Source organism: Delphinus delphis, chromosome 6 (assembly GCF_949987515.2).
Source record: "Delphinus delphis chromosome 6, mDelDel1.2, whole genome shotgun sequence".
Taxonomy (NCBI): domain Eukaryota; kingdom Metazoa; phylum Chordata; class Mammalia; order Artiodactyla; family Delphinidae; genus Delphinus; species Delphinus delphis.
The window spans coordinates 90,721,059-90,747,191 of record NC_082688.1 but is presented as its reverse complement, the minus strand read 5'-3'; the positions used below and the strand labels follow the sequence as shown (position 1 = coordinate 90,747,191).

Below are 26,133 nucleotides of genomic sequence, written 5' to 3'. Positions count from 1 at the left end.
TTATTACTTACACATGTCATACAGTTTGTAATGATTTCCTGTGAATTTAAAATATACATTGTTATATCTTTAATTAATAGACCTTTAGTTAACCAGTTTCTACCTATAGGTGATATGTTGTTTCACCTGTCATATAAGGTCCTTAAAACTGGCCTTAAAATGCCCTAAGGCCAACATTGTCACTGTTTTTTTAGCTAAAGACTTTTGTCTTGTGGTGGAAATAAAGGGGAAGCATCAGGATGCATATACTTGTCCCACCCACATGGCTGTGTTCCCCTCTCCAGTCTGCGTCACTAATAAGCATTCCTAGTTGATCTTTCAGACCTTTACTGTGAGAGACCAATGGATTTAATGAAGAAAGAGTCCTCCAGGGCGAGCAGACTCCCCCAGTTTCTTCAGTGCAGGGTTGTTTCACATGGCATTCCCAGCCTGCAATTAACCTTCCTCAAATGTCTGTCCTTCTAACTAAATTCTTCTTACCAGCTTCCTGCTGTGTCTACCAATTTTGTTTACTTTTGTGTTGTTTTAAGAACTTGTTTTATCTGTATGTAACAGTACTATTGTAACAGTGAAGAGCTAAATTGGACTCCAGGTTAGATCTGTTTCTTTGAATTTAACCTTTGCTTTTCGTTGCTTTTCTTATTATATCATACATAATGGCCTGCCTCAAGGAACACTGCCCCTCTGCCTGAATGTTAAACTAAACTGCCTTTGTGCAGCTCCCAGGGAGCGGATCTGACCCTGCCCGCTTGTGAATGGCTGCAGTTAAGAAGAAATTAACACATCTCCTCCTATTTTGCAAGATAAATGGCCTTTTTTACTTTACTTCTTCACCTTCTCTCCCTCTCTGTTCTGTAAAAGAAACTGGCATCCAGACCCCGATAAGATGTTTTTTTGGGAACCCCAATCCGACATTTTCTCGGTCTGCCGGCTTTCTGAATGAAATCGCTCTTCCTTGCCTCACCACTTCCTGTCCCGATTTATTGGCCTGCCGTGCGGCGGGCAGAGCGAGCTTGGACCCGGCAACACTATTGCATTATTTGGAACATTAGTTACCTCTTAGGTGTCATTTTCTAAGAAAGACAGCGTCACATCTGACTCTAACAAATTGTAAATTCTTAAGTATGTCTTAACTGCTAGAATTTTCTATTTCTTATTCCACTTTTTAGAGTATTTCCCTCATTCACATGTGTGTTATATTGTGCAAGTTTTACACACTTGTGATGTTTCTCTGTTCTTGTTTATCATAATTTTTACTGATATAAAGCAAACCCCTTGATTTTTAAAGCATTTTTACCGTAAATTCTATTTTGACTGAGATTTACATTGAAAATCTTGTTTTAATCTTGCTTAAAATTTCCAGGTCTATAAATGGAGATACTTTTAAATGTCTTAAATTTTGCTTTTGATTTGTCTACTATAAATAATATAGTGATAGAATTTTAAGTAGTCAGTCTAGGAAAATTTGTCTTTTAATGCAAGCTTTCTATCAATTCACAATTATGATCCATAATATACTTCATCTTATATCTGGTTTTCATTGAAATTCTTTTGCTTTTTCCCTTGTTTCTGCATTTTCTTGTATTCCAATTTTAAAACTTTTCTAGAAATAGTTTGTATTTTTTATTTATGGTTCTTATTTTTCTCTAATACTTAAAAATGTCTATCCTCTCTTTATAAATGGTACATGTGAAACCGAGCAGGGCCCTTTTGAGGCTCCCGGGCACGGAGGTCTCTTTTTTGTCCCCTATTTCTTGTCGGCGAGACTCCAGCCTCCTTGACCTTCCCTGAGTTCCAAAGGGCAGATTCAAACAGTTGCTAATCAGGGGAGGAGGAGCCAAAAAACCACTTGAGGCAAGATTAAAGGGAGCAGAGAAGCTCATCTAGATTAGGAGACCCGCCATTGAGACCCTGCACACACCCTAATCTTGTCAGCAACCCCACCCTTGGGAAGCATTGTTATAAAACTCCTTATCAAATCCTCCTGGGTGGGGACACACAGTTTTTTGAGGCAGAAGCCCCCTGTGTCCCCCTTTGCCTGGCAAAGTTATAGAGCTATCCTCTTCTATATCATCCAAAGCTCTGTCTCTGAGGTTCGATTCAGCACTGGTGTATGGAGAAGCTGAGCTTTCGACATCACGGGTAACTGAAATGACCGTATCTAAATGTAAAACAACTTTAACTGCAGCATAAACATCTATGTATATATCCCTGGTAAAACAAACAAATAACAAAAATATCACTATGCATAACTTCTATAACATAGCAATACATTTTGCATGGAATTTCTTGATCCTTCTCCCCTCCCTACCTCTAAACCCAAGGGTTGGTCCTGCCATCTAAAATATCTCTTCTTGTTTATAAGTTTTTATATATACAAACAAAAACAGTAAACAACATGAACGGTCTTAAATGGTAAAAATGCTGAATAAATGATAGTACATATAAATACAGAAATATTACCGTTTTTATATGTGACTTGTATGTCCGTCCTCACATGATATCTTGATTGATGTTTAAGTGGGAAATGCGGGTTTCAGAGTACTGTCCATAGTTTGCTTCCATTCTTTATAGAAGTAAACAGCAAACACATCTACATACGTGTTTGTGTGTATGTATGTTTTTGTATGGGTGCGTGGTATTGAAGCCGAATCCAGCCTCTGTACCCTGACACCGAACTGAATCTCAGAGACAGAGTTTTGGGTGAAGTAGAAAAGAATAGCTTTATTACTTTGCCAGGCAAAGGGGGACACAGCGGTATAATGTCCTCAAAACTGTGTGTCCAAAAAGGGAGGGGGGGTTGTGAAGAGTCTTATAGTCAAGGGGGCAGGGCTGCTGCTAAGGATCGGGCTGTGCATTCCTTCAATCCAAATATCATCTGGCATCAGGTGGTGATGGGCAAACTGTTACCTTATCTGGAATGAAGAGTGCTTCATCAAGTAGTTAACATCTTCCATTTGGTGAGGGGTTTAGTTCTGCAGAAGAGCTCAAAGATATTGTTATGAATATCCTTTGCGGGGGGTGGGGGTGGGGGTGGGGGGGACCGGGACCCTGCCCTCAAGGCTGTACTATTGTTTCTAGACTGCTCCTCCCTTGTCTCTGCATCCCCCGCTCTCCTGATTAGCAACTGTTTGAACCTGGCCTTTGGAACTCAGAGAAGGGGATACAGAAAGGCTTTTGTGCCCAGGAGCCCCATAGGGTCCTGCTGGGTTTCAGTATCTTTTTAAATTCATGAGGAAAGATGTAATAAGTTATACATAAAAAAAAAAAAAAACTCATTGCTTGAAGGAGCTAGAAAATGTTTTATTTCTGTGATTGCATTGAACTTGTATTATTTTGCAATACAAATATTTAGTACTTAAATTGCATTACATTCCAAAGTAGTGTTGTCAAAAAGTATTTATGTTTTAGTCAGTTTTCTCCAGAAAAACAGAGGCTGCAGCAGATATAAAGATATGCAGAGAGAATTTTTTTATGAAGGTGACGTGATTATGGAGGCTGAGAAGTTCTGCGATCTGCAGTTGGCTTGCTGGAGGCCCGGAACACTGGTGACACAGTTCCTCTTCAAACCCAAAGGCTAAGTGGAGGGGAGCCAATGACGTAGGTCCCAGTCTGAGTCTGAAGGCCTGAGAACCGAAATCATTGATATCTAAGGGCAGAAGAGGGACCTCCTGGCTCCAACAGAGAGTAAATTCACCCTTCCTCTGCCTTCTTGTTCTATTCAGGCCCTCAGTGGATTGCGTGATGCCCCCCTCCATTGGTGAGGGCCATCTTCTTGACTCAGTCTACTGATTCAGATGCTAATCTCTTCCAGAAATACCCTCACAGACATACCCAGAAATAATGTTTCACAAGGTATCTGGGCATCCCTCAGCCCAGTAAAGCAAGTTGACACATAAAATTATCTATCACAATTTAGCATAAGCTGTGTTTTGCTATTTACATATATATGTACATACATATATAGTTTTTTTATATATAAATTTATTATCAGTTTTACTGACCTTTTCTATGTGATTAATTTTCTTTTTCTGAAAAATATATGTATGTACTTTATTTTTTAGTTTTTATATTTCTTCCATATATTTGTTTTTTTATACTTGCATAATTAGTTACAGAGTTGTTTTTGCAATATCTTTTTTTTGACCACACTTGCACATGTCGCTATATTGTTTTGGAGAATGGGGTCATCTCTCAATACATGTTTTATTACCTCATCAGATAATAAAGAAAATGTGACTGTTTTAAAGTGTAAATATTCCTTTTCTCTAGGAGTTTGTAGCAATTTATTATTATTTTGTTTGTTCATTAATTTTGTCTGAATGTTTCAGATGAAAGCATCATCAATCTTAACAGGGTTTTTGGGGGTTGTTTTTAATTCAGTGATATGTTGTACTATTTATTTATCTAAATACCTTTTTCTCTTATATTCTCTCTATCCCTTAGTAGGATATATGTTACTGAGGTTGCATATGCATTTATTTTAAATTCCTAAGCTCCCTTAAAGAAAAGTTTCATATTCATATTTTGCAGGAATGCTATCTTCTCAAACATTACTAAGCATATTTATTAAGTTATTTGTGTTTATTTTTCCATTAATTTTGTTCCTTAATAGATAGTTCTTTCATTAGCTCCAGCCAGTGTTCCTCTTCTATGTTCCCCTCAGATATTTGGTCATTATGGATTTTTCTGTGTAAATTTATAACAGTAGTTAGCATTGATCAATAGTAGTTGTTTAAGTGGCTTCTTTTTATTCACTCAGCACAACACTAAATATTTTTCTTTTCCAAACAGCAGATGCACTTTTACTTTATGTGATTTCTAGCTGTGATTGTAATTATGAACTTGAGTCTGGTCTGGTTTTTCTGTTGAACAGGAAGAAATAGCCTTTTCTATGGTGATGACCAGAAGTTTTCCTCAGCACACCTCTCAGCTTCTCCTTCCAGCTTCAACACTCTGGGAACCTGCCATACTTGATCTCTTTGGAGAGGTATTCTGGGACAAATCCTCTAGATACAGAAAATGTTAAGAGGTAACTGGCACAGAATTAACAGCTTTCATACTTGGCTACAAGACAGTCTTCTCTAGTTTCCCATATATTTCTTGACCTGATGCATTTAAGGACGTTTGAAATCACATTATTTTGAAGTGTCTTAATTTTGCTTATATTGGGTTGTGGAAGTTTCAGATTAGGTTTATCCTCTCAAGGCAATCTGATCTTATTGGCTCTGTATCCTTCAGAAATAACTGAATAATTGATTTACTAGGGACTTCTCTTGGTTTTTTAGGACCTCCAAGTCTTTAACTGTTTATTTACTATATTTTGTGATTTCTATAATCTCAATGGGAGTTTTGAAAGAAGAAGAGATTAAAACATGCCCTTAGTCAGCCATTTTGAAACCCCAAGTCTCTCTTTTTTTTTAGGTAATATTATCACAGTGAGGGAACAGAAAAAACAGTTAATACCAATCAGAGTTTAATACAGAGTATGGTTCTATGAGTTATACATGGACATATAAACAGCAGTTGAAATCTAATCCTTATTAGAAGGAAATGCACATTCTTAAATGTGATTATTTTAACTTCATTATGATTAATTTTAATAAAATTACATACAGTTTTCTGGAATCCAGTTTATCATTAATTAAAATGAAAGGTACGATTAATACATCCACATTAAAAGTGTTTTTAAAAATTAAGCAAGAAAAAAATACACTAATAAAGTAAATGTGAATTTTATTACTAAATAAGGAAAGTTAATTGGTTTGAAATAATTAGAAATAGACATATCCTAGATTTAAATTGGGTGTAGAATAGAAATCCCACAGAGAATGTAACTTTAATTCAAAAGGTAATACAGTGAATTTTACAAATCATAACTTGAGTGTGGGTGGAAAATCACTTCAGTTTCTTTTTTTGTTTTTGTTCTTTTTTTGCGGTACACGGGCCTCTCACTGTTGTGGCCTCTCCCGTTGCGGAGCACAGGCTCTGGACGCGCAGGCTCGGTGGCCATGGCTCACGGGCCCAGCCGCTCCGCGGCACGTGGGATCTTCCTGGACCGGGGCACGAACCTGTGTCCCCTGCATCGGCAGGCGGGCTCTCAACCACTGCGCCACCAGGGAAGCCCTCGGTTTCTTTTTCAAGTGTGCATTCCTGGTCCTCATTTCCAAATATCCTAATGAGATTCACAAGAAACTAAATTCCTAACAAGAATCCCCAGGTAATTCTAATGAGAGACACTGTTCCAAGAGAGTACGTACTCATTTTACCACTCAATAAAAGAGCTCAACAGAAATAGTTAATCAGATTTGATAATGCTGCAGCAATGATAACTATGAGAGTAATAGTAATAATTACAAGAGCAAACAAATTAATAGCTTTATAGTTGTCAGTCTGCTATGAACTTTCTTTTAATGGTTTCTACCAATCCTTATAAAAATCTGAGTTCCTACAAATTAAGTTTATACTTCTGATAAAGAATTTAGTCTAAGAAAAGAGAAGCTATTTGTCTATGTCCTGTAAGTAGCAAGCATCAGCACTCTCTCACAGCAGAGACTTCTCCCATAATCCTCCCTGCTAGGCACTTCTATTTAAAATCATAATTTTAATAGTGCAAGTTGAAAACAACATATATTTATATAATTACTATGTACCATGTTAATGTGTCACATGACTAATAGAAAGACACCTTTCTGATGTTGATTCTTCCCATACAAGAACAAGGTATTTACTTCCATTAGTCATATCTTTTTTGAAGACTCTCCATAATACTTCACTATTTTATCGCTTGAATTTCTAAAATGTATTGAATGAGTTATTTCTAAATATGTAAATTTTTGTTCTATTGCAACAGAGTTTTTTTTTTCTTTCTATGATGTTTCTTATCAATTTTTATTAGGAGAAGTAATTTTGCTATATGATTAGATCACCAATTTAACACATTGCTTATTTTAATTTTTTGTTACATTACTAAAATTTTCTAGGTAATGTATCTGTAAATTGTTAAAATTTTATACCACTTATGCCTCTCATATAATCATATGATAATTGAAAAAATGCATATTAATCAAGAACTGTGTCAAGCACTGCATTGAGTGTTGGAGTGAAAAAAACAAAAAGCAAAACCTTGCCTCATTAAACTTACAATTTACTGGTAATCTCAGGCATTTGCCAAATAATCATACAGAAATATAATTCCAAATTGGATAGGTTCCATTAAGAAAATACAGAAAGTTTTTTTTTCAATAAATTTATTATTTTATTTATTTAGTTTTGGCTGCATTGGGTATTCGTTGCTGCACACAGGCTTTCTCTAGTTGCACGCAGGCTTTCTGTAGTTGTGGCGAGCGGGGACTACTCTTTGTTGCGGTGCAAGGGCTTCTCATTGCAGCGGCTTCTCTTGTTGTGGAGCACTGGCTCTAGGAACGCGGGCTTCAGTAGTTGTGGCTTGCGGGCTCTAGAACGCAGGCTCAGTAGTTGTGGTCCACAGGTTTATTTGCTCCGCATGTGGGATCTTCCTGAACCAGGGCTCAAACCCGTGTCCCCTGTATCGGCAGGCAGACTCTTAACCACTGCGCCACCAGGGAAGCCCAAGAAAATACAGAAAGCTTTTAATGTATGCCACGGGGCATGTGATTAGCAGTTCAGATTTTAGAGAAATGCTTCAGTTAACTAGAAGTGTTATACGGAATATTATTTTACATGGGTGGCACTATTTGAAAGGTCCAGGCATGAGGGAAAACAGGGCACAATGGAGAGCCTAGGGCCTGGTGACTGAGGCAGAGACCACAAAGGGGAATGAGATAGGAGAGTGTATTATCTACTGCTGTGTAAGAAATTACCTAATTTTAATGGTTTCTAACAATAAAAATGTATTTTCTAACAGTTTTTGGGAGTCAGGGATCAGAGTGTGACTTAGTTAAGTGCCTTTGTCTAACATCAATACTGAAATTATAGTCTGTAGGCCACCTGGGGCTCTGGTCACACCTATAGACTCAAAGTGAGGAGGGATAAATCCAGTTACAAGTCCATTCATGTGGTTGTTGGCAAGTCTCTGTCCCTCGACACATGAGCCTCCTACAGGGCTGCTCGACAAGGTGGCCTAACATGGTGATCAAATCCAAGAAAGCATGAGAGAAAGCAGCCAAGATGGAAGCCAGTCTTTTTACAGCCTAATCTTGGAAATGACAAGTCACCCCTTCTGCTATTCTATGTTACAAAGGACTCCATAAGTCCAGCCTCCACCACCCACAGCCCCTCCCTCCGCGACCCACACCACCACACACCCACATGCACACTCCATCCTTCCAATCTTCTCCATCTCACTGTCTATTATTTCTGTTCCCAGGGTGACCATAAGCTGTGGCTGAACCATAAAAATCTTCACGTACGCACAAGCTGACAGTGCTTTGCAAAACGCCCATACTGTGCCCCTCTTACTCCCTGTCTGACGACTTCTTTGTTTGAGCCGTTACAGGACCTCTTTTGGCACGTTCCTTTGCACAGCCTGAAAGTATGTGGGAGTTAATCTCCCAAGGGATAAACTTTGAACAGTAGGATTCAGTAATTTGTTGGTAAATTCAGTCCTATTTATCCCTTGCAATAGAAGGACCCCAAATGAAGCTAGTATGGATTTTTGAGAGTAATCATGGTATTCTGTAATTTGTCTTACTTAGTGGTAGGCAGTTCAATAATCTATACTTGTGTCATCTCTCCCTTCCTCCTTGCCACTTTGTCTTTCACTTCTCCCTAGAAATGAACATAACTCCTCTGCCTCAGGCTCAGCTTTCTGGAAAGACTAAGCTACCAGTTTGTACTTAGAATGCTAATCTTCAAGGTGGAATTTCGGAACTGAATTTTACCCTCAACTGAAAGCAATAAGAACACCATGTAACAGCACAATCACTAAAGATTTTATGTGTCATTTGGATGAGGTATAGGTGGAAGGTGAAGAGTTCAGATTTATAATGGCTAAGGCACTTGAGCAGTATGACAGCAAAAAATAATGATAAGAACTGTGAAGTGGGTTGGCTTTTTATAAACTGCTAACCATAAGAATGTACTGTAAACCGTTGTTATTTTTAACCCAAATTTTAGTATAAAAATATGTGACCTTCAAAAATTAGAAGTTTGCATTCCTATATCCCTTACCTAGAGTTTCCAGGTTTCATTATTTGCTATATATCTTTTATCTCTCACCCTCGGTCTACCTAAACATACACTCACAACAATACACATTTTGATTACATAGTTATCAATTATTTAAAACTAAGTTTCTGATACTTCACACAAATATTTTAGCTTGTATTTCATTTTTTTTAAAAGATATTTTATCTAATTGTAATTATCACATCCAAAAAATTTAAGCCTGATATACAAAATGTTCTTTAATATTTATGTCATGTGTTCAATATAACAATTTTCCCCAAATATGCCACTGAATATTTTTCTAGTTGTTTTTATTTCTTAGTTCTGATCCAAGATCTAATAAAAGATCACATATTGAATTTTCTGGTCATCTAGAACAACCCATATTCCTTTTATTTTTATAACGACGTTTTCACAGTTGTGACTGAGAATTTTCTTCACTTACTTCCAAATACCAGGAATGAACTTGACTAAGGGCTCCAAATCCACCACTCTGAAATCCAACTCTGTGATAACACTGAAGTCACAGGCTATCTACGGAACCCCTCTTAGAGCCGATGTTGCCAGTAACAAGGTCCCTTTATTTTTCATTCTTATAGGAAGCTCTCTTCTCCCTTTTTTCTTGGTCACTGTAACTAGAAGTTTGTCAATTTTATTGAACTTTTCAAAGAATATGCTTTTATTTGCATTGATTTTTTTTTTATTTTTCTATTTTCAATTTCATTAATTTCTTCTCCATTCTTTATTACTTCTTTCTACTTGCTTTGGGTTTAGTTTGCTCTATTTTTCTTTAAAAATTTCTTAAGATGGGGCTTCCCTGGTGGCGCAGTGGTTGAGAGTCCGCCTGCCGATGCAGGGGACACGGGTTCGTGTCCCGGTCCGGGAGGATCCCACATGCTGCGGAGCGGCTGGTCCCGTGACCCATGGCCACTGAGCCTGCGCGTCCAGAGCCTGTGCTCCGCAACGGGAGAGGCCACAACAGTGAGAGGGCCGCGTACCACACACACACAAAAAAATTTCTTAAGATGAAAAATTAAATTATTGATCTGAGTCATTTCTTCTTTCCTAATATAAGTATTCAATACTATAAATGACCCTGAAAGCACTGCTATAGCTGTATCCCTCATATTTTGATGTGTTGTATTTTTATCTGTATTTCATACAGACTATTTTTTCATTGGTTTTAGACTTCCCCTTTAACCCTGGGTTATTTAGAAATGGGGTGTTTAATATCTAAAGATTTGAGAATTTTTTAGATTTATTCCTGTTTGACTTATAGCTAAATTCTATTATGCTACTAAAATGTAGCTATGATTTCTACTCTTTTAAATTGTTTGAGGTATTTTTATTGGCTTATTATATGGTCTATCTTGTTGACTATTCATATGTCTTTGAAAATAATGTGTATTCTACTGTTGGGTGAATTGTTCTATAAATGTCAATTAGGACTATTTGGTTGATAGTGTTCAAATCTTCTATACTCCTACTGTCTTTCTGCCTATTTGTTCTATCAATTACTGGGAAAGGATTTTTGATGTCTCAATTATAATTTTAGAACTGCCAACTTGTTTTACTAACTTCCATTTTTGTCTCATTTATTTTGATGCTCTGTTATCAGTAATATATATATATATATGTATTTTTGGTCATTATGTCTTATTGGAGAATTGATCCTTAATGATGATATACTGTCCCATTTTATTCTGGATAGTATTCCTTGTTCCGAAGCTGGCTTTTTCTGATATTAACATAGCTATTCAAGGTTTTGGGGGATATTTTCATGGCATATCTTTCTCCATCTTTTTACTTTTAACTTATCTTTATCAGTATATATTAACTGCATTTCTAATAGACACAGTAGAATTGGATCTTGCTGTCTGATCCAATCTGACAATTGCATTCTTAAGAAAGTTATATTTAAGCCATTCATAAGTAACGTGATTATGGATGTCGTTGGATAAAAACTTTACTAAATTGCTAGCTGTTTTGTATGTATTTAATTTATTATATACTCTTGCTCTGCCTTCTTTTGCATTAAATAAACATTATATAGTATATCATTTTACCTCCACTATTGACTTATTACTTATACATCTCTTATAAAGTTTGTAGTAATTTCCTGCTAATTTAAAAGATACATTGTTATATTTTTAATGAATATACCTTTAATTAATCAGGTTCTACCCTCAAATGATTGTTTCACCTATCATATAAGCTCGATAAAACTGGCCTTAATATACCCTAAGGCCAGTAGTGTCACTGTTCTTTCTGATTAAAGCTTTTGTCTTGTGGTGGAAATAAAGAGGAAGCATCAGGATGCATATACTTGTCCCACCCACATGACTGTGTTCCCCTCTCCAGTCTGTATCACCATAGGCACTTCGTAGTTGATTTTTCAGACCCTTTGCTGTGAGAGGCCAATGGGGTTCATGAAGAAAGAGTCCTTCAGGGCATGCAGACTCCTCCAGTTTCTTCAGTGCAGTGTTGTTTCACATGGCATTGCCAGCCTGCAATCATCCTTCTTCAAGTATCTGCTCTTCTAGCATCCTACCAATTTTGTTTTGTTGTGTGTTGTTTTAAGCACGTGGTTTTTTCTGTATATAGCAGTACTATTGTATTATTTGGAACATTAGTCTTCTCTTAGATGTCACTTTCTAAGAAAGACAACTTCACATCTGACTCTGACAAACTGTAAATTCTTAAGTATGTATTGCCTGCTTGAATTGTCACATAATAGTAAATGTTACACTGAAAATATTTTATGATGAAAGACCTTTGGAATAAAATACCCTTGGAATATTGTAAACAAAGTTTTAACATATTAAACAGGGAACTTTTTAAACAGAACTACTTAGTAAGTTTCTCACAACTTGACATAACCTTAAATACATACCTTACTTAGAATGATTGCTTCTATCATAGAACAGTCCTATGCTGAGATCTATACCATTATTGAAATAGCTGAAAATCAATGTGTTATTGGGAGATATATAGCCAGGTGTATATTCACATTGTCAGTATGCTTTATAATAAATGCTCAAGGACTTAAAATTATTATAGCTAAGTGATTTGCCCTTGAAATTCAGGGATTACTGTTATGTATTTTGATTCTTGCATTTTATATAATAGTAAGTTCATTTGGTTCAGAGCCCTAAATGTTTCCAAATGACTACAATTTTTTCAATGCCAGCAGTTTGGAAAATAATTGCTTTGAATCTCATTTTTTTTTTTATTACCCATCATCTACACTATGCCACCCAGACAAGAGAACAGTGAAGTAAAAAAACATTGTTGATTTTTTTGTTACATTACAAAGTCTTCCCATTAATGTATATTGATATGGAGTTTTTTTAAGCAAGGACTAAGATCACTGAAAGTACAAAATAACATGCCTTAACTTTTGTTGTTTCTGGTAGATAGGCTCTGCTATAGAAATGCTGATTTGAAGGATAGTCACAAAAAGTCACAAAACCAGATATGTAAATTTTACATGGATTAGAATATATTAGCTCAAATTTAACTTAATCCTAATTTTAGAAAAGCTACAGAACTTAACAGATAGTCAAGTTAAAGGCTTATTTATTATAATTTGTGATAAGACAAAAGATCATATATTCATACCATTCCACACTTCACAATATATAGGGCATGGAATTTCTAACACTCTTGATATCTTTGGCTTAATCCCATAAAGTTAACATTAAAAACTTCAATATTTTTTGAGAAAGATTAACAATTTAAACAAATATTACATATGGTTTAGGATTTACTAAATGAAAATTGAAATTCCATTCTGAAATTTAGTGATTATTGATTTCTTCAATCCACATAAAATTAATTTCAGGACACCAAGGCACAGTTCAGTCAGATGAGCACAAATTTCCTTATTTTCTCTGTTCAATGTTAGACAAGAAATATTCAAATATAAACCATGCTATCTTCTGTCTGATGATAGTGTGTCAGATACAGTGGTGTTCATCAACCCAATCTATTCAGCCCCACTGTTTTCCTAGTCTTCTTTCATCTAAGGAAAGCAATGTAGCATGGTTCCAACAATTAGATGGAAACAAGTCACTGAGTTGAGCTTTTGGGAATGTTTTGAAGAATGGTGAGGCTCCATAGGCAGGCAGTTATGCTTTTGCCCTTAGGCACTTTATGTTTTTTCAACCCTTTCTTCTTATTTATGCTTGGAATAATGGCAGGTTGTTAGAAGATTATCAACCATACTATGAATGGGAGAATGGAATCCACATGCTAAAAATGGCGAAGCAGGAAGATAGAATGTACCTGGGCTTTCAATGGCATTGGTCAGAAGCTGCATGTTTAAGAAAAACTTATAACAGCAACAAAACAACTAAGAGAGAAGAGGAGGTTGAGAGAGAATGAGAGAGAGAGAGAGAGACTTAGAATGAAGAATGTTCTTTTATGTTTTTCTCCCTTGTTTGTACTCTTTCTTTGAAAAAGAAAACCATCATAGGATAAAGTGCTAAAAAAATGCTCAATATTTACTTAGTTAACTTATTCAATATGCTTTCCAGAAGAAAAAAAAATCATTACATGAAGTGGTTGACAGAATTGTAAAAATATCTCCCCAAGATTTTTTGTTTCCTAGCTGTTCAGTAAAGCACTGATATGGGTACTGCTGAGAAGAGTCTTTCACATGGAATTAAATTAAGGTTACTAATCAATTGCTTTATATTAGGAAGGTTATCCTGGATTACCTGAGTGAACCTAATGTAATCATATGAGCCCTTAAAAGCTAAAGAGGAAGACAGAATCATCAGTCAAAGAGATGAAGCTTAAGGGACTTGACCCACTCTTGTTGGTTTGAAGATGGAGGAATGGGGCCAGGAGCCAAGGAAGGCTAGCAGCCTCTAGAAGCTGAGAAAGATCCCTGATGTCTAGCCAACTGGTAATACCAGCAAGAAAACAGGGACCTTAGCCCTACAACCACAAGGAAGTGAATCCTTCCAATCACTCACACAAGCCAGGATGTGGATTCTGCCTTAAAGCATCAAGAAAGGAACACAGCCATGTAGACACCTTGATTTTAGCCTTCTGAGACCCAAGGAAGCTAGACTTCAGACTGTGAAGGCACTGTGAGATAATGCATGTGTTAAGTCTCTGAATTTGTGGCAATTTGTTATGTCAACATAATGAAACTAATAATCATAGTAATACAAGAGAACCTGTTTAGGACATTTGCAAAAAATGTCCTGACATATTAACCTTTCAAAAATTACTTTCATCAAATTATAAGGCACAGATCAGAGATCAAAACCCTGAAAAATTACTACTAAGAACTCAGTGTTTGAGTGGAGGCAGGGAAGTAAGGATCATGAGATGCAATCAGGGTAGATAGTGTGTGGCTCTGTGGATGGGCCTTTGTGATTGAGTTTCCAATTGGAAGTTTGAAAAATAAATGCCAAAAAACTACACTACTTCAGAGTTTTCACTAGTGTCAGTTTCTAAGAAATGTTACATGAATTACTATAATTTCAACAAAACATTGATTTTACTAACATTTTATATTGTTGTAACTCTAAAGTTTGAACAATAATGTTTACTGTGAAATATAGGAAATTTATAATTATGTGTTTTTAAATTTTTTGCATGTAAAACGTAGGTTGATTGAGACTATGCAATCCCATCTATTCACTCTTTGTGATTATACTGAAGTGCCATTCTCTTCAAAAAAGAAGAAAATATAGAGAGCTCAACTGAAATGAAAGGATTATAGTAGTATGAATTACTCATTCATATTAGTGATATATTCAATCAATCCAAAATATTAATTGAATAACCATTATATCCAATGATTTTTACACATAAATTTACCTATATTCCCACAACACCATGCATATTTTGAATGCATTTAAATTAATTTACACACATATACAAAATAAGACTGCTGATGATTAAATTTCACCTCGAAGTATCTTATTAGGTGATTAAATAGTAGGTGGCACAGAGTACAGTGAATAGTACCAACTATTATTTCATCACTCACTTATAATAAGAAAACATTGAATAGTCAGTGTTGTATTTATCTGAGTTTCCCAAGCAAACAACAAAATACCTAATACGTAGGAACATAAAAATGCTGTTGGAGTGAACTGTATGTTAATAGTTACACGATTTAAGCAAGAACATGACCAAGGATAAATGCATAACTGAATAGTTATGTTCTGTCATTTTGATAAAAAATTTCAAAATAACACTAAAAAGTCAAGTTTTGTTCTCAATTATTTGCTATCTTTCATTCTCTAAACAAATATTACATGAGTACTTGCCATGTAGCAAGTATCCAAGACATTTAGGGAATGGAAACGAACAAAGAGAGTCTCCGGCTTTAAGAATTTCCTGGACATGTTAGAATGTCTGCCACATGCAATACCTGAAGATGTTTATTAGAGCTTTATTCGGCATGCAGCAAAGGGCAGAGGAGGAAGTGTTTAACTCAAGGTAAGTTGTTTATCTGCTGGGGGAAAATCAGTGAAATCAGCTGAGAAAAACTGTCATGTGATATTATGGTTTAGTTATTCTGAAATGGGAAATAAAAGAATATTTTATACAGAAATATTAAATTATTTTATGGTGTGCAAATTAAATTTTTTGCATTGAGGTTTTTTAAAATGGCAACGTTAATCATGAACTTAAGAAAAAATACAGGTGAAAAAAGAGAAATGAGTTATATTTTTCAGGATTGGGCTGAGGGGAATATACTCCAGGCAGTGGCAACGGAAGATGCAACTTGCAGGGCTGTGAAAACTCATGGAACTTTTGAATGATGACAGGGAGTTCAGAGCCAGAGCAGAGAGGTTTTGTAGGCAGACAGGGATGAGTCTGAGAAGCAAGCAGGAGTAAGATCAAAAAAGTTCTCAAATATATTGCCAACAAGTATTTGACTTCAAGCTAGGCTCTGGGAACTCAATGACAGATGTGAATTGCAGAGGAATGACCATATTTCCATTTCAGAACAATCACACTGGCAACAATGTGGAGAGTCAGAAGGGAGGCCAGAATGTGAGCACTCAAATGAAGAAAAAATGAGCATGAGCCCAATGCCAGCAGAAATAGGGTGGAGGAGAGGGCTTCAAGAAAGGTTTAGGACGTAGAGTCTGTAAGACTTTCTGATTGATTTGAAATGAAGGGGAGGAACTGCCAAAGGAAGATTCAAGGACCACCCCAATTTACTGGTTAGCAAAACTTAACTTATCACACATACTTGTGATAACTATAAACTGAGATTTAAAAAAATCTTATTTATACTTGAATTTCAGAGTTAACCTAAACATTTCCTAATAAAACTTGCCTATAATTATGATTCCTTCTATTTTTTTCCTAATACTCAAAAGCAGTGATTTTACATTTCATGTAATCATGGTATAAGTGGCATGAGAAATACTAATTGCAGAATATTTACTTCAATAAGCCTTTTTTCTCATGTGTTTGAATATTTCAAAACACAGTTTCTGACATTAAAGAAAAAATAAAAAAGATATAGTTAATTCTAAAAGGCACCATGAAATGCAAAAGTGCAACCTATACTTAATAAAACATTAAAACATTGAGTATTTGTCCACATACATTGCCCACTGATTTGCAGCAGCAGTAATTCATGTAAAAGCTATCATGTAATATACATGAGATTGCTTTTCTACAATCTTGCAGAAAGGATACTTGGAAGTATCCTTTTGTACCAAAACTGGAATCATTTTTCTGATGATAGGGTAAAGTAAGGTGAAGCTTTGCATTTCATGAGTAGTCAGTAAACGTAGGTGGGTGAAATCATTTATTCCTTTCAAACAGATCACAAAATGTGTTATTCTTGATGATTTCCAACAATATTATAAGTCCTTGAAGTAGCACATGTATTTGCAGAAAAAAAAAATACACATAAGCAAAGCAGGGTGAAAGAAACAAAAATTTACCCATGATCCCAATAGCGATTATATATATATATTTGAAAGAGAGAGAGAGAGAGGATGCTAGCTAACTGACTAGGTAATCAGACTCCCTAAGCAAAGTCTACCATTACAGGGATTCTAGGAATCTAGGGGTGGGCAGGAATATAGTGATTCTAGTACGTCATAGTGCTTAGTCACTGGGGAAGCAGTCTGGCAAGAACACATTGGCCAATCTTGGGGCAGCTGGAGGCTGTCAACCAGCTATCCTTCCTGCAGAAGTCTTCCTTGAATAGAGATGTAAGCAAGACACCTCCCATCCATCCCTTGCTTCATACAGATTCTCTTCTCTGTGCATGAGGTTTGGAAAACAGCTCCTTCATCATTTTTTTTTAAGCTTTGTATATGCATTTTTCTTTTGAACCAGAATCATTTTTTTAATTTAATTTTTTAAAAAATTTTTGGCCGTGTCCAGTCTTTGTTGCTGTGTGCAGGCTTTCTCTAGATGCGGCGAGTGGGGGCTGCTCTTCATTGTGATGAGCAGGCTTCTCATTGCAGTGGCTTCTTTTGTTGTGGAGCACAGATTCTAGGCACGCGGGCTTCAGTAGTTGAGGCATGAGGGCTCAGTAGCTGTCGCTCACGGGCTCTAGAGTGCAGGCTCAGTAGTTGTGGCACACGGGCTTAGTTGCTCCGCGGCATGTGGGATCTTTCCGGACCAGGGCTCAAACCCGTGTACCCTGCATTGGCTGGCAGATTCTTAACCACTGTGCCACCAGGGAAGTCCCTCCTCCGTAGTTCTTGTCCGTGTTTCTGAGGGGAAACTTATGAGAGGTTAGTGGGAAGAGGTACAGACACCATTGCTGCAGGTAGGTTCAGGGTACCATTAATACTCATCCTCTCCCTCCTCAAACACCTATACTAATTTCCTCCTACCCTTAATTATTACCACAGGATTTGGTAGCTTACCTGGCTTTATGACCCAGGATTAGCTATATAATTTTCTGTGTCAGTGCAAAATGAAATGTAGGATTCCTTGTTCAAAAATTACTTAAGAATTTCAAAACAGTGACAGCAGAGCAATAGACCAAGCATGAGGTTCTTTTAAGTATGGGGCCCTTCATTTGACCTGTGGGACTGCCCAGGTCAAATGCCCATGAATCTGGCCCTGTTGTGGCCCACACTTAAATTTCTAAAGGGACTGAGACCGTGGTAATCACCCCTCTGTCTGGCTGGGGTTGCTGCATCCATCCACTCACAGGTACAACTGGGTAAGTTCCAAATTTCATAATGAGAATGCATAATCATTACTGAACTGAGCATGAGGAATTGGATTAATATCATGATTTTAGGTGTGGAAATGGTAAATAGGAGCTTAGAATTCACTAAATTATAAAACTGAAGAATGTTTCAATGTTTATGCCAGTTGAATGGTATTCTTTTAACAATGTTACTTTATTTTCATATGTGATGGGAACCTCCTAATTCCCGAAAAGACCTGTGACTTCTGAAAAAATAAACAATATCTTGAAGTTTTGTGACTTCACACCTACTTTATAAACTAATTGAGCTGAAGATTGGTGTTTAAAATTCTTGTGTTCTCGAGTGGACAGCTTGTGAAAAAAATTGAGGAAAAAATAATACTTACTGGAAAATAAGAAATTTATTTGGTAAAGTATAAAAATATTCTATTGGAGAAGTGAATATGGCCTGTGCATTGCTTATTAATAATAATAAATATTTACAAAGCACCTTCTAGGCACTAGGAAAAGTTCTAATTGCTTTACATTTTTTTTATTATATGATAAATGCCCCCATTTTATGGATAAGGAAACAGAATAAGTAAATATAGGTAAAAATTTAAGAGTTACAGTCTTAATCAGTTTTTAAAATTAATTACAAATTAATAAAATTCATGTTCTGGTATAAATTAAATTGTGTTTTGAATCATTTACTTTTAAAAATTTTGTTTTAATTTTACTCAAAGAGAAAAAATATACTCCTGAGTTTGATTAGAGAGAAAAGTGGTCACATTTCAGGAACTAGGTAATATATGATCTTTATATACAATGCCAGCACCCAGGAAGAGACTGCCTATCATAAGCTGTTTTTTCTCAAAATAACAGCTTTATGGAAATATAGTTTACTTACCATACATTTTACCACTTTAAAGTGTGCAATGTTTAGCATTAGTGGTTAAGTGTTCATTGTTTGGTGTATTCACAGAGTTCTGCAAGCATCACCACTATCTCATTTTGGAATATTTGCATCACCCCAGGAAGAAATCCTTTAGCAATCTCTCCCCTGTCCTTCCTCTTCTTAACTCCTATTAAACTCATAAGTTTTTCAAAATCGAAAAAAGTCACATTGAATCCTAACCTGAGGCCCCATTTTTTGTTTGTTTGTTTTTAAGCTGTGAGAGACTTATTTGTTTGAAGTTTATGATAATTTTGTGTTTAAGAGATTTACAATGCCAAATTACTGAGTGATAGTAATGTTAATTTACATGTGTTACACTAGATATAACAAAATTCAGATTTTTCCTTATGTAGTATGTTTAAGATGGGTTGCTTGTATATTTTAACCCCTTAACATGACTCTGCATTGAATTTCTATGGTAACAGCATTTCTGCAAAAACATAAAAACGTTCAGAGGCTGTGCCCTCTCTCTCCTTTTCCTGTTGCCTTTCAGATCAGGAGAACATGTCTCTCCAGAAGTCACTGGAATGCCCTACATACATTTATTATTATTGCTATTTCCATCCCCCAAATTAATATCAAAACTACCATGATAGATTTGTAAAGAAACCATTTAGGACTACTCATGAGAAAGAAAATTATCTTGGATAATGACAGAAAAGAAAAAAAAAATACAGTTAGAAGATAGGAAGTCAAATTCAAACTGTTTGACCTAATCCTGAATGTATCATTTTCATTATACAGTCAACTTCTGCTGTGCCCACTTGACTTTATGGCTTAATGATATGATTATGCCCAGTTGATGATGAGTAGCTCTGGTCATAGGATCACCCGAAATCCTAGTCATGTTTAAATAGAACATAGTGGTATGTGAGAAGCTCTTACTCAAACTAAGAGTAATTTACTGTCACAGCAACCAAGACTTTGTCCCCCAACTTCAATTAGGCTATGATGTTTTATCATAATATTTCATTCCTCTCAGATTTCCTATCTTTGGTTATAGGACCAGATGGTTTCACTGGTGAATTCTACCAAATATTATCAGAAGTCATACCATTCCCTCTCAAACTTCTCCAAAACATAGATGAGGAAAGAACACTTTGAAATTCATCTTACAAGGCCATCATTACCTGATACAAAAGCCAGACAAGGATATACAAAAAAATTAAATTACAGGTCAATATATGTGATGAACATAAATGCAAAATTACCCAATAAAATATTAGTAAATCAAATTCAACAGTACATTAAAAGGATCATACACCATGATCAAGTGGGCTTTGCTTCTGGGATGCAAGGATGGGTCAACACTTGCAAATTAATCAATGTGATTCACCACATTACAAAATAAAGGATAAAATCCTGTGATTATCTTAATAGATGCAGGAAAAGCATTTGACAAATTCAACATCTTTTCCTAATAAAAAACTCTTAACAAAGTGGATATAGAAGAAATTTATCTCAACATAATAAAGGCCCTATATAACAAGCCCACAGCTAACATCATAATCAGTGATGAAAAGCTGAAAGCTATTGCTCTAAGATCAGGAACATGACAAGAATGCCTGTTCTCACTATTATTTAACACAGTACTGGCAGTCCTAGTCAGAGCAATTAGTCAAGAAAAAGAAATAAAAAGCATTCAAATCAGAAAATAATAATTTAAATTGTCTCTGCTTGCAGATGATATGATATAATATTTATAATAGACTTCACCAAAAGACTGTTATAACTAATAAACAGTTTCAGTAAAGTTGCAAGATACAAAATCAATATACAAAGGTCAGTTGTGTTTCTATACACTAATAATACCTATCAGAAAGAGAAATTAAGAAAACGATCTCATTTACAATTGCATTAAAAAGAATAAAATACTTGGTAATAAGTTTGATCAAGGAGGTGAAGGATTTGTACACTCAAGAATTGTTCCAGATTGAATGTTGAGCATCTTTTCATGTACCTGTTGGCCACTTGAGTGTCTTCTTAGGAAAATGTCTACTTAGTTCTTCTACCCATTTTTTTAGTTGGCTTATTTTGTATTGAGTTGTATGAGTTCCTTATATATTTTGGACATTAACCCTTTACTCTGTATATGGTTTGCAAAATTTTTCTCCCATTCTGTAGGTAGCCTTTTCATTTTGTTGATTGTTTCTTTAGCTGTGAAGAAGCTTTTTAGTTTGATATAGTCCCACTTGTTGATTTCTGCTTTTGTTGCTTGTGTTTTTGGTGTCAAATCCAAAAAATCATTGCCAAGATCAATGTTAAGGAGCTTTCCCTACATGTTTTCTTCCAGACGTTTTATAGTATCAGGTCATACGTTGAAGTGTTTAATCCATTTTGAGTTAATTTTTATGAGGAGTATAAGATAGAGGTACAATTTCATTTTTCTCCATGTGGTTATCCAGTTTTCCAGACACCATTTGTCGAAGAGAGTATTCTTTTCCCAGCAAAATAAGGTATCAAAGAGGTATCAGCACTTCTGTCATTATTGCAACTTTACTCAGAATAACCAAGATATGAAAAAACTGAAGTGTCCATCAATGGATGAATAAATAAGATGTAAAATATATATGTATGTATATATATATTTATATTATAATTAATATTATAATATATATATATATAATTCAGCCATGAAAAAAATGAAATTCTGCCATTTACAACAACATGGATGGACCCTGATTTATTATGCTAAATGAGCTAAGTCAGACAGAGGAAGATTAAATGCTGTATGATATTACTTATTTGTGGATTCTAACAAAGATAAACTTGTAAAAACAGAGAGTAGAATAGTGATTACCAGGGGCTGAAGGTTGGGGGATTGGGGAGATGTTATTTAAGGATATAAACTTAAAACTAGTAGATAAATAAATCCTGAAGTTCTAATGTAGAGCATAGTAATTATAGTCACCAATACTGTATTATGAACTTCAAATTTACCAAGAGACTAGATCTTAATTGTTCTCATCACAAAGAAAGAAGTGATAATTAACTGACACATTAAAGGTATTAGGTAACACTATGGTGGTAATCATATTGCAATATATAAATGCATCAAATCAACACATTGTACACCTTAAAATTACACAGTGTTATTTGTCAATAGTATCTCAATTTAAAAAAGAAAAAAAAGTAATTGGTTGAATAATTTAGTTATCAGAATTGATGAATGTGTAACTTTACCACCTCAACGTGAAGCCCTGATTTCTGTCTAGTCTAAGCTTCAGAATTCAGTTTTACAGTTGTAAATTAGAAATGAGGATTTTGAAAAGTCCTACACATAAATCCATGTAGATACATATAGCACGTGCACACACACACACACACATCATACTTTGTATATTTATTTTGAATAGAAAATGGAATAAGCAGGTGAGTAGTTTCAAAGTTGAAGATTTATTCATTTTTGGAAATTTTTAGGTAATTTTAGTCAGTTTGATATAAATATCAATATACTATATGTTGGCTGCCATTGGTCTAAAAATCTACCAGATCTTCCAGCTCCATGCTACTAATAATATCTAGTACTGTTGTGAGCTGAATTGTGTCCCCCCAAAAGATATATTGAAGTCCTGAACCCAGGCACCTGTGAATGTGACCTTATTTGGAAACGGGGTCTCTGTGATTTAACCAACTTAAGGTAAGGTCATATTGGATTGAGGTGGCCCCTAAGTCCAATGACTAGTGTCCTTATAAGGAGAAAGAGACACAGAGAGGTAGACACGCAGGGTAAAGGGCCATATGATGGTGGAGACAGAGGTTGGAGGGATGAAGCTTCGAGTCAAGGCACGCCAAGTATTTGCCAATGATCATCAGAAGTTAGGGAGAGGCAATGAAGGATTCTTCCCAAGAGTCTCCAGAGGGAGCCTGGCACTGCTGACACATCAATTCCAGACTTCTAGCCACCAGAACTGTGAGAAAATAAATTTCTGTTGCTTTAAGTCATATACTTGTAGTATTTTGCTATAGCAGCACTAGGATATTAATACACATACTATATACAGTAGTAGATAGTAGATTGGCCAGTGATATTCCAACTGGGTAAACATTTCTTTGACATGTTCTTACACAGATGGGCATTCACCATACCTTAATGACTTGCAATTTATAATTTTGCTTCTGTGACAGACCCATGATATGAACTTTGGAACAACAACAACAAACAAAAAGTACTGGGTGAAAGAACAGTATTGTTTCTCCTGAGAGACAATTAGAAACTGGTTTCAGACAGGCTGGAAGTAGAGAATGCAAATTTTCTGTTAAAAATCAGTGGAATAAAAGCATTTTATTTCAATCTCATCTTTTCGACCCCTGGCAAATGACTAAAAGAACAAAAGAGTAGTAGAGCTTTTCTGCCTCCGCTGCGGCGATGGCGCCAGTGAAAAAGCTTATGGTGAAGGGGGGCAAAAAAAAAGAAGCAGGTCCTGAAGTTTACTCTTGACTGTACCCATCCTGTAGAAGATGGAATCATGGATGCGGCCAATTTTGAGCAGTTTCTTCAGGAAAGAATCAAAGTGAATGGAAAAGCTGGGAATCTCGGAGGAGGTGTTGTAACAATCGAAAGAAGCAAAAGCAAGATCACTGTAACTTCCGAGGTGCCTTTTTCCAAAAGGTATTTGAAATATCTCACCAAAAAATATTTGAAGAAGAATCATCTCCGTGATTGGTTACGCGTAGTTGCCAACAGCAAAGAAAGTTACGAATTACGTTACTTCCAGATTAACAAGATGAAGAAGAGGAGGAAGATGAGGATTGAAACTCAGTTATCTGGAGTATTTTGTATGAATTCTTAAATAAAATTTAGGAAACAAAATGATGGCTTTCCTTGTATCTCTGCAGTGTGGATTGAACAGAAAATTGGAAATCATAGTAAAAGGGCTTCACTTGGGCTGCCACTCACTTACTTGTAATTAAACTTTTTTTCTGCTTGAAAATTTCAATTCTTTTGGTAGAAATACCAAAATGTGTAAGTCTCCTTCAAGGGAACTGACTACTGTTTGTCATTGAACAGGTGGATGAGGGCGTGGAGATGTGAGTTCAGTTAGTTACTATTTTACACAAAAAGGGGTGGGTCAGTTTCATCTGGTACTTTTCTCAAAGATTGAGGAATACAAATGTGGGAGCTCCTGATTCACTGAAAGCAGATCCAGTGACTTGTTTCTGAGGTTCTTGTTTTGGGAAAGTGGCAGTGTCGATAAAATGCAGGCTTCTGGGGCATTTGTCTTCATTTTCTGATTACAAATTACTCTTGATGGACACAGTTATTACTATGTATGTTAATCCTTTTTCTTCCTGTAGAAATAAAATGTCCTTTTGCTTCGCATATTCTACTACACCTCTGGAAATGGTCTGGAGAGCGACTGTAAAGGTCACAGGTGTTCAATTAAGGAAAGGTCTACAAAATACGAATTTGTAAATAAGCATTGTTTCTACAAGTCCTTGCACCAAACTGTCACTTTGAACCCCACCAGGGGGAGCTGGAGATGAGGAATAGTGGAGCTTCCAAAGGTGGGTGTCGGTGAGGTTGCCTGGGGTCAGGCTCAGAATCCCAGAGTTCTGGAGTCTTACCCCGGGGGCAGGTGTGGAAGAGAGGGGCCTGGGAGACAGCTCAGGCTGAAGAGGAGTCTTGAGATGCCCCGGGAGTAGTCCCTTTCACACCATTTAGGCCACGGCTGGGCTTAAAAGTCATTCTACAAACACGTTAAGCAGGGCCAAACTGAAAGGGCTTCCCACGATATTGGGGGTTCTGCTGTACGTGTACAGGCTAGAGATCTGTGAAAGGTCATTAATGAGATCATAAAGATGTGATTGTTGCTGACAATATCAAGAGTGACTTTGAGAAGAGATCCTGATGCCTTATGGTGCCCTCTAAAATTTAAATTTTACAGGAATGTCTGCATTGATTTAAGGTTATGTTGTATCAAATTCATGTCTTTCAAGAGCTTGCCTAGGGTGCCTTTCCACACCTGAAATTCTTGTGATCTTGCTAGTTGCATAGCTGGAAATTAAATGTTTTGAGTCATACCTTGGCTCCAATTTAACATTTGGTGCTCCTTGGGTTGAATTTAACATGTTGAGGCTTTGTAATTTCATTTGTGGTAAAGGCTCTAGCATTTTCTATTTCTATGCAAATTTCTTGAAGCAGAATTGTTTGCATGTTTCTCTGCCCTAGAGAAGGCATTGTTTCTTTCAAATTTAACTGAGGCATCAGTTGCTCTTTGGTGCTGTCCATTACCATGATTATTAACTTTGTTAGCAAGTTTGTGACTTGGGTTTGCAAATTTTACTTCTTTGTTGCATTGATGTTTCCTTGTAGTAATTCTTAGTTTGGTTGTAAAAAAATTAGCCCTGGGCTGAAATTCGCATATAAGTTGTTTTTTTTTTAAACTGTTTCCAGAATCTAAAACTTGTAATAAAATTGAAAGTTTTTGGTTTTTCTATGCCTTTTGAACTCTTGTATTTTGACTTTTGATCACATTTTATATTAAAGTGGCTAACGCATGGCTACTATTATTGTACAAGGCTTTTTTTTTTTTTAAAGGATTGGCATGTTAATCTGTTTAGCAACAATAAATTGGTTATTTGTCCTCACTGATGAATTGCTGTACCAACAATGACCTTGGATTTCATTAAAAAAAAAAAAAAGAATAGTAGAAAATTCAAGATTTAATATAATAGGAAAAAAAACTTCAATATACAAATAGAATTATACCAGCCAAAAAATGTGAAATATTAACCTAAACAAGAGTGCATGATAGTTATTTTCACAAACTTTCTCAGTCTCCAAGATATTTGTACATTTCCAAAAAAATATTAAGTATCTTATTCTGCACAACCTCTACAAAATGACAGTTAAGACATCAAGAGTTATAGGAAGGCTCTG

General features: G+C 35.8%; 1 pseudogene; it reads left to right on the top strand.

Annotated features, from left to right (window-relative positions):
* Nucleotides 1-23,619: 23,619 nt before the first annotated feature.
* Nucleotides 23,620-24,006, top strand: LOC132426745 (large ribosomal subunit protein eL22 pseudogene; annotated as a pseudogene).
* The last annotated feature ends 2,127 nt before the right edge of the window (nt 24,007-26,133 follow it).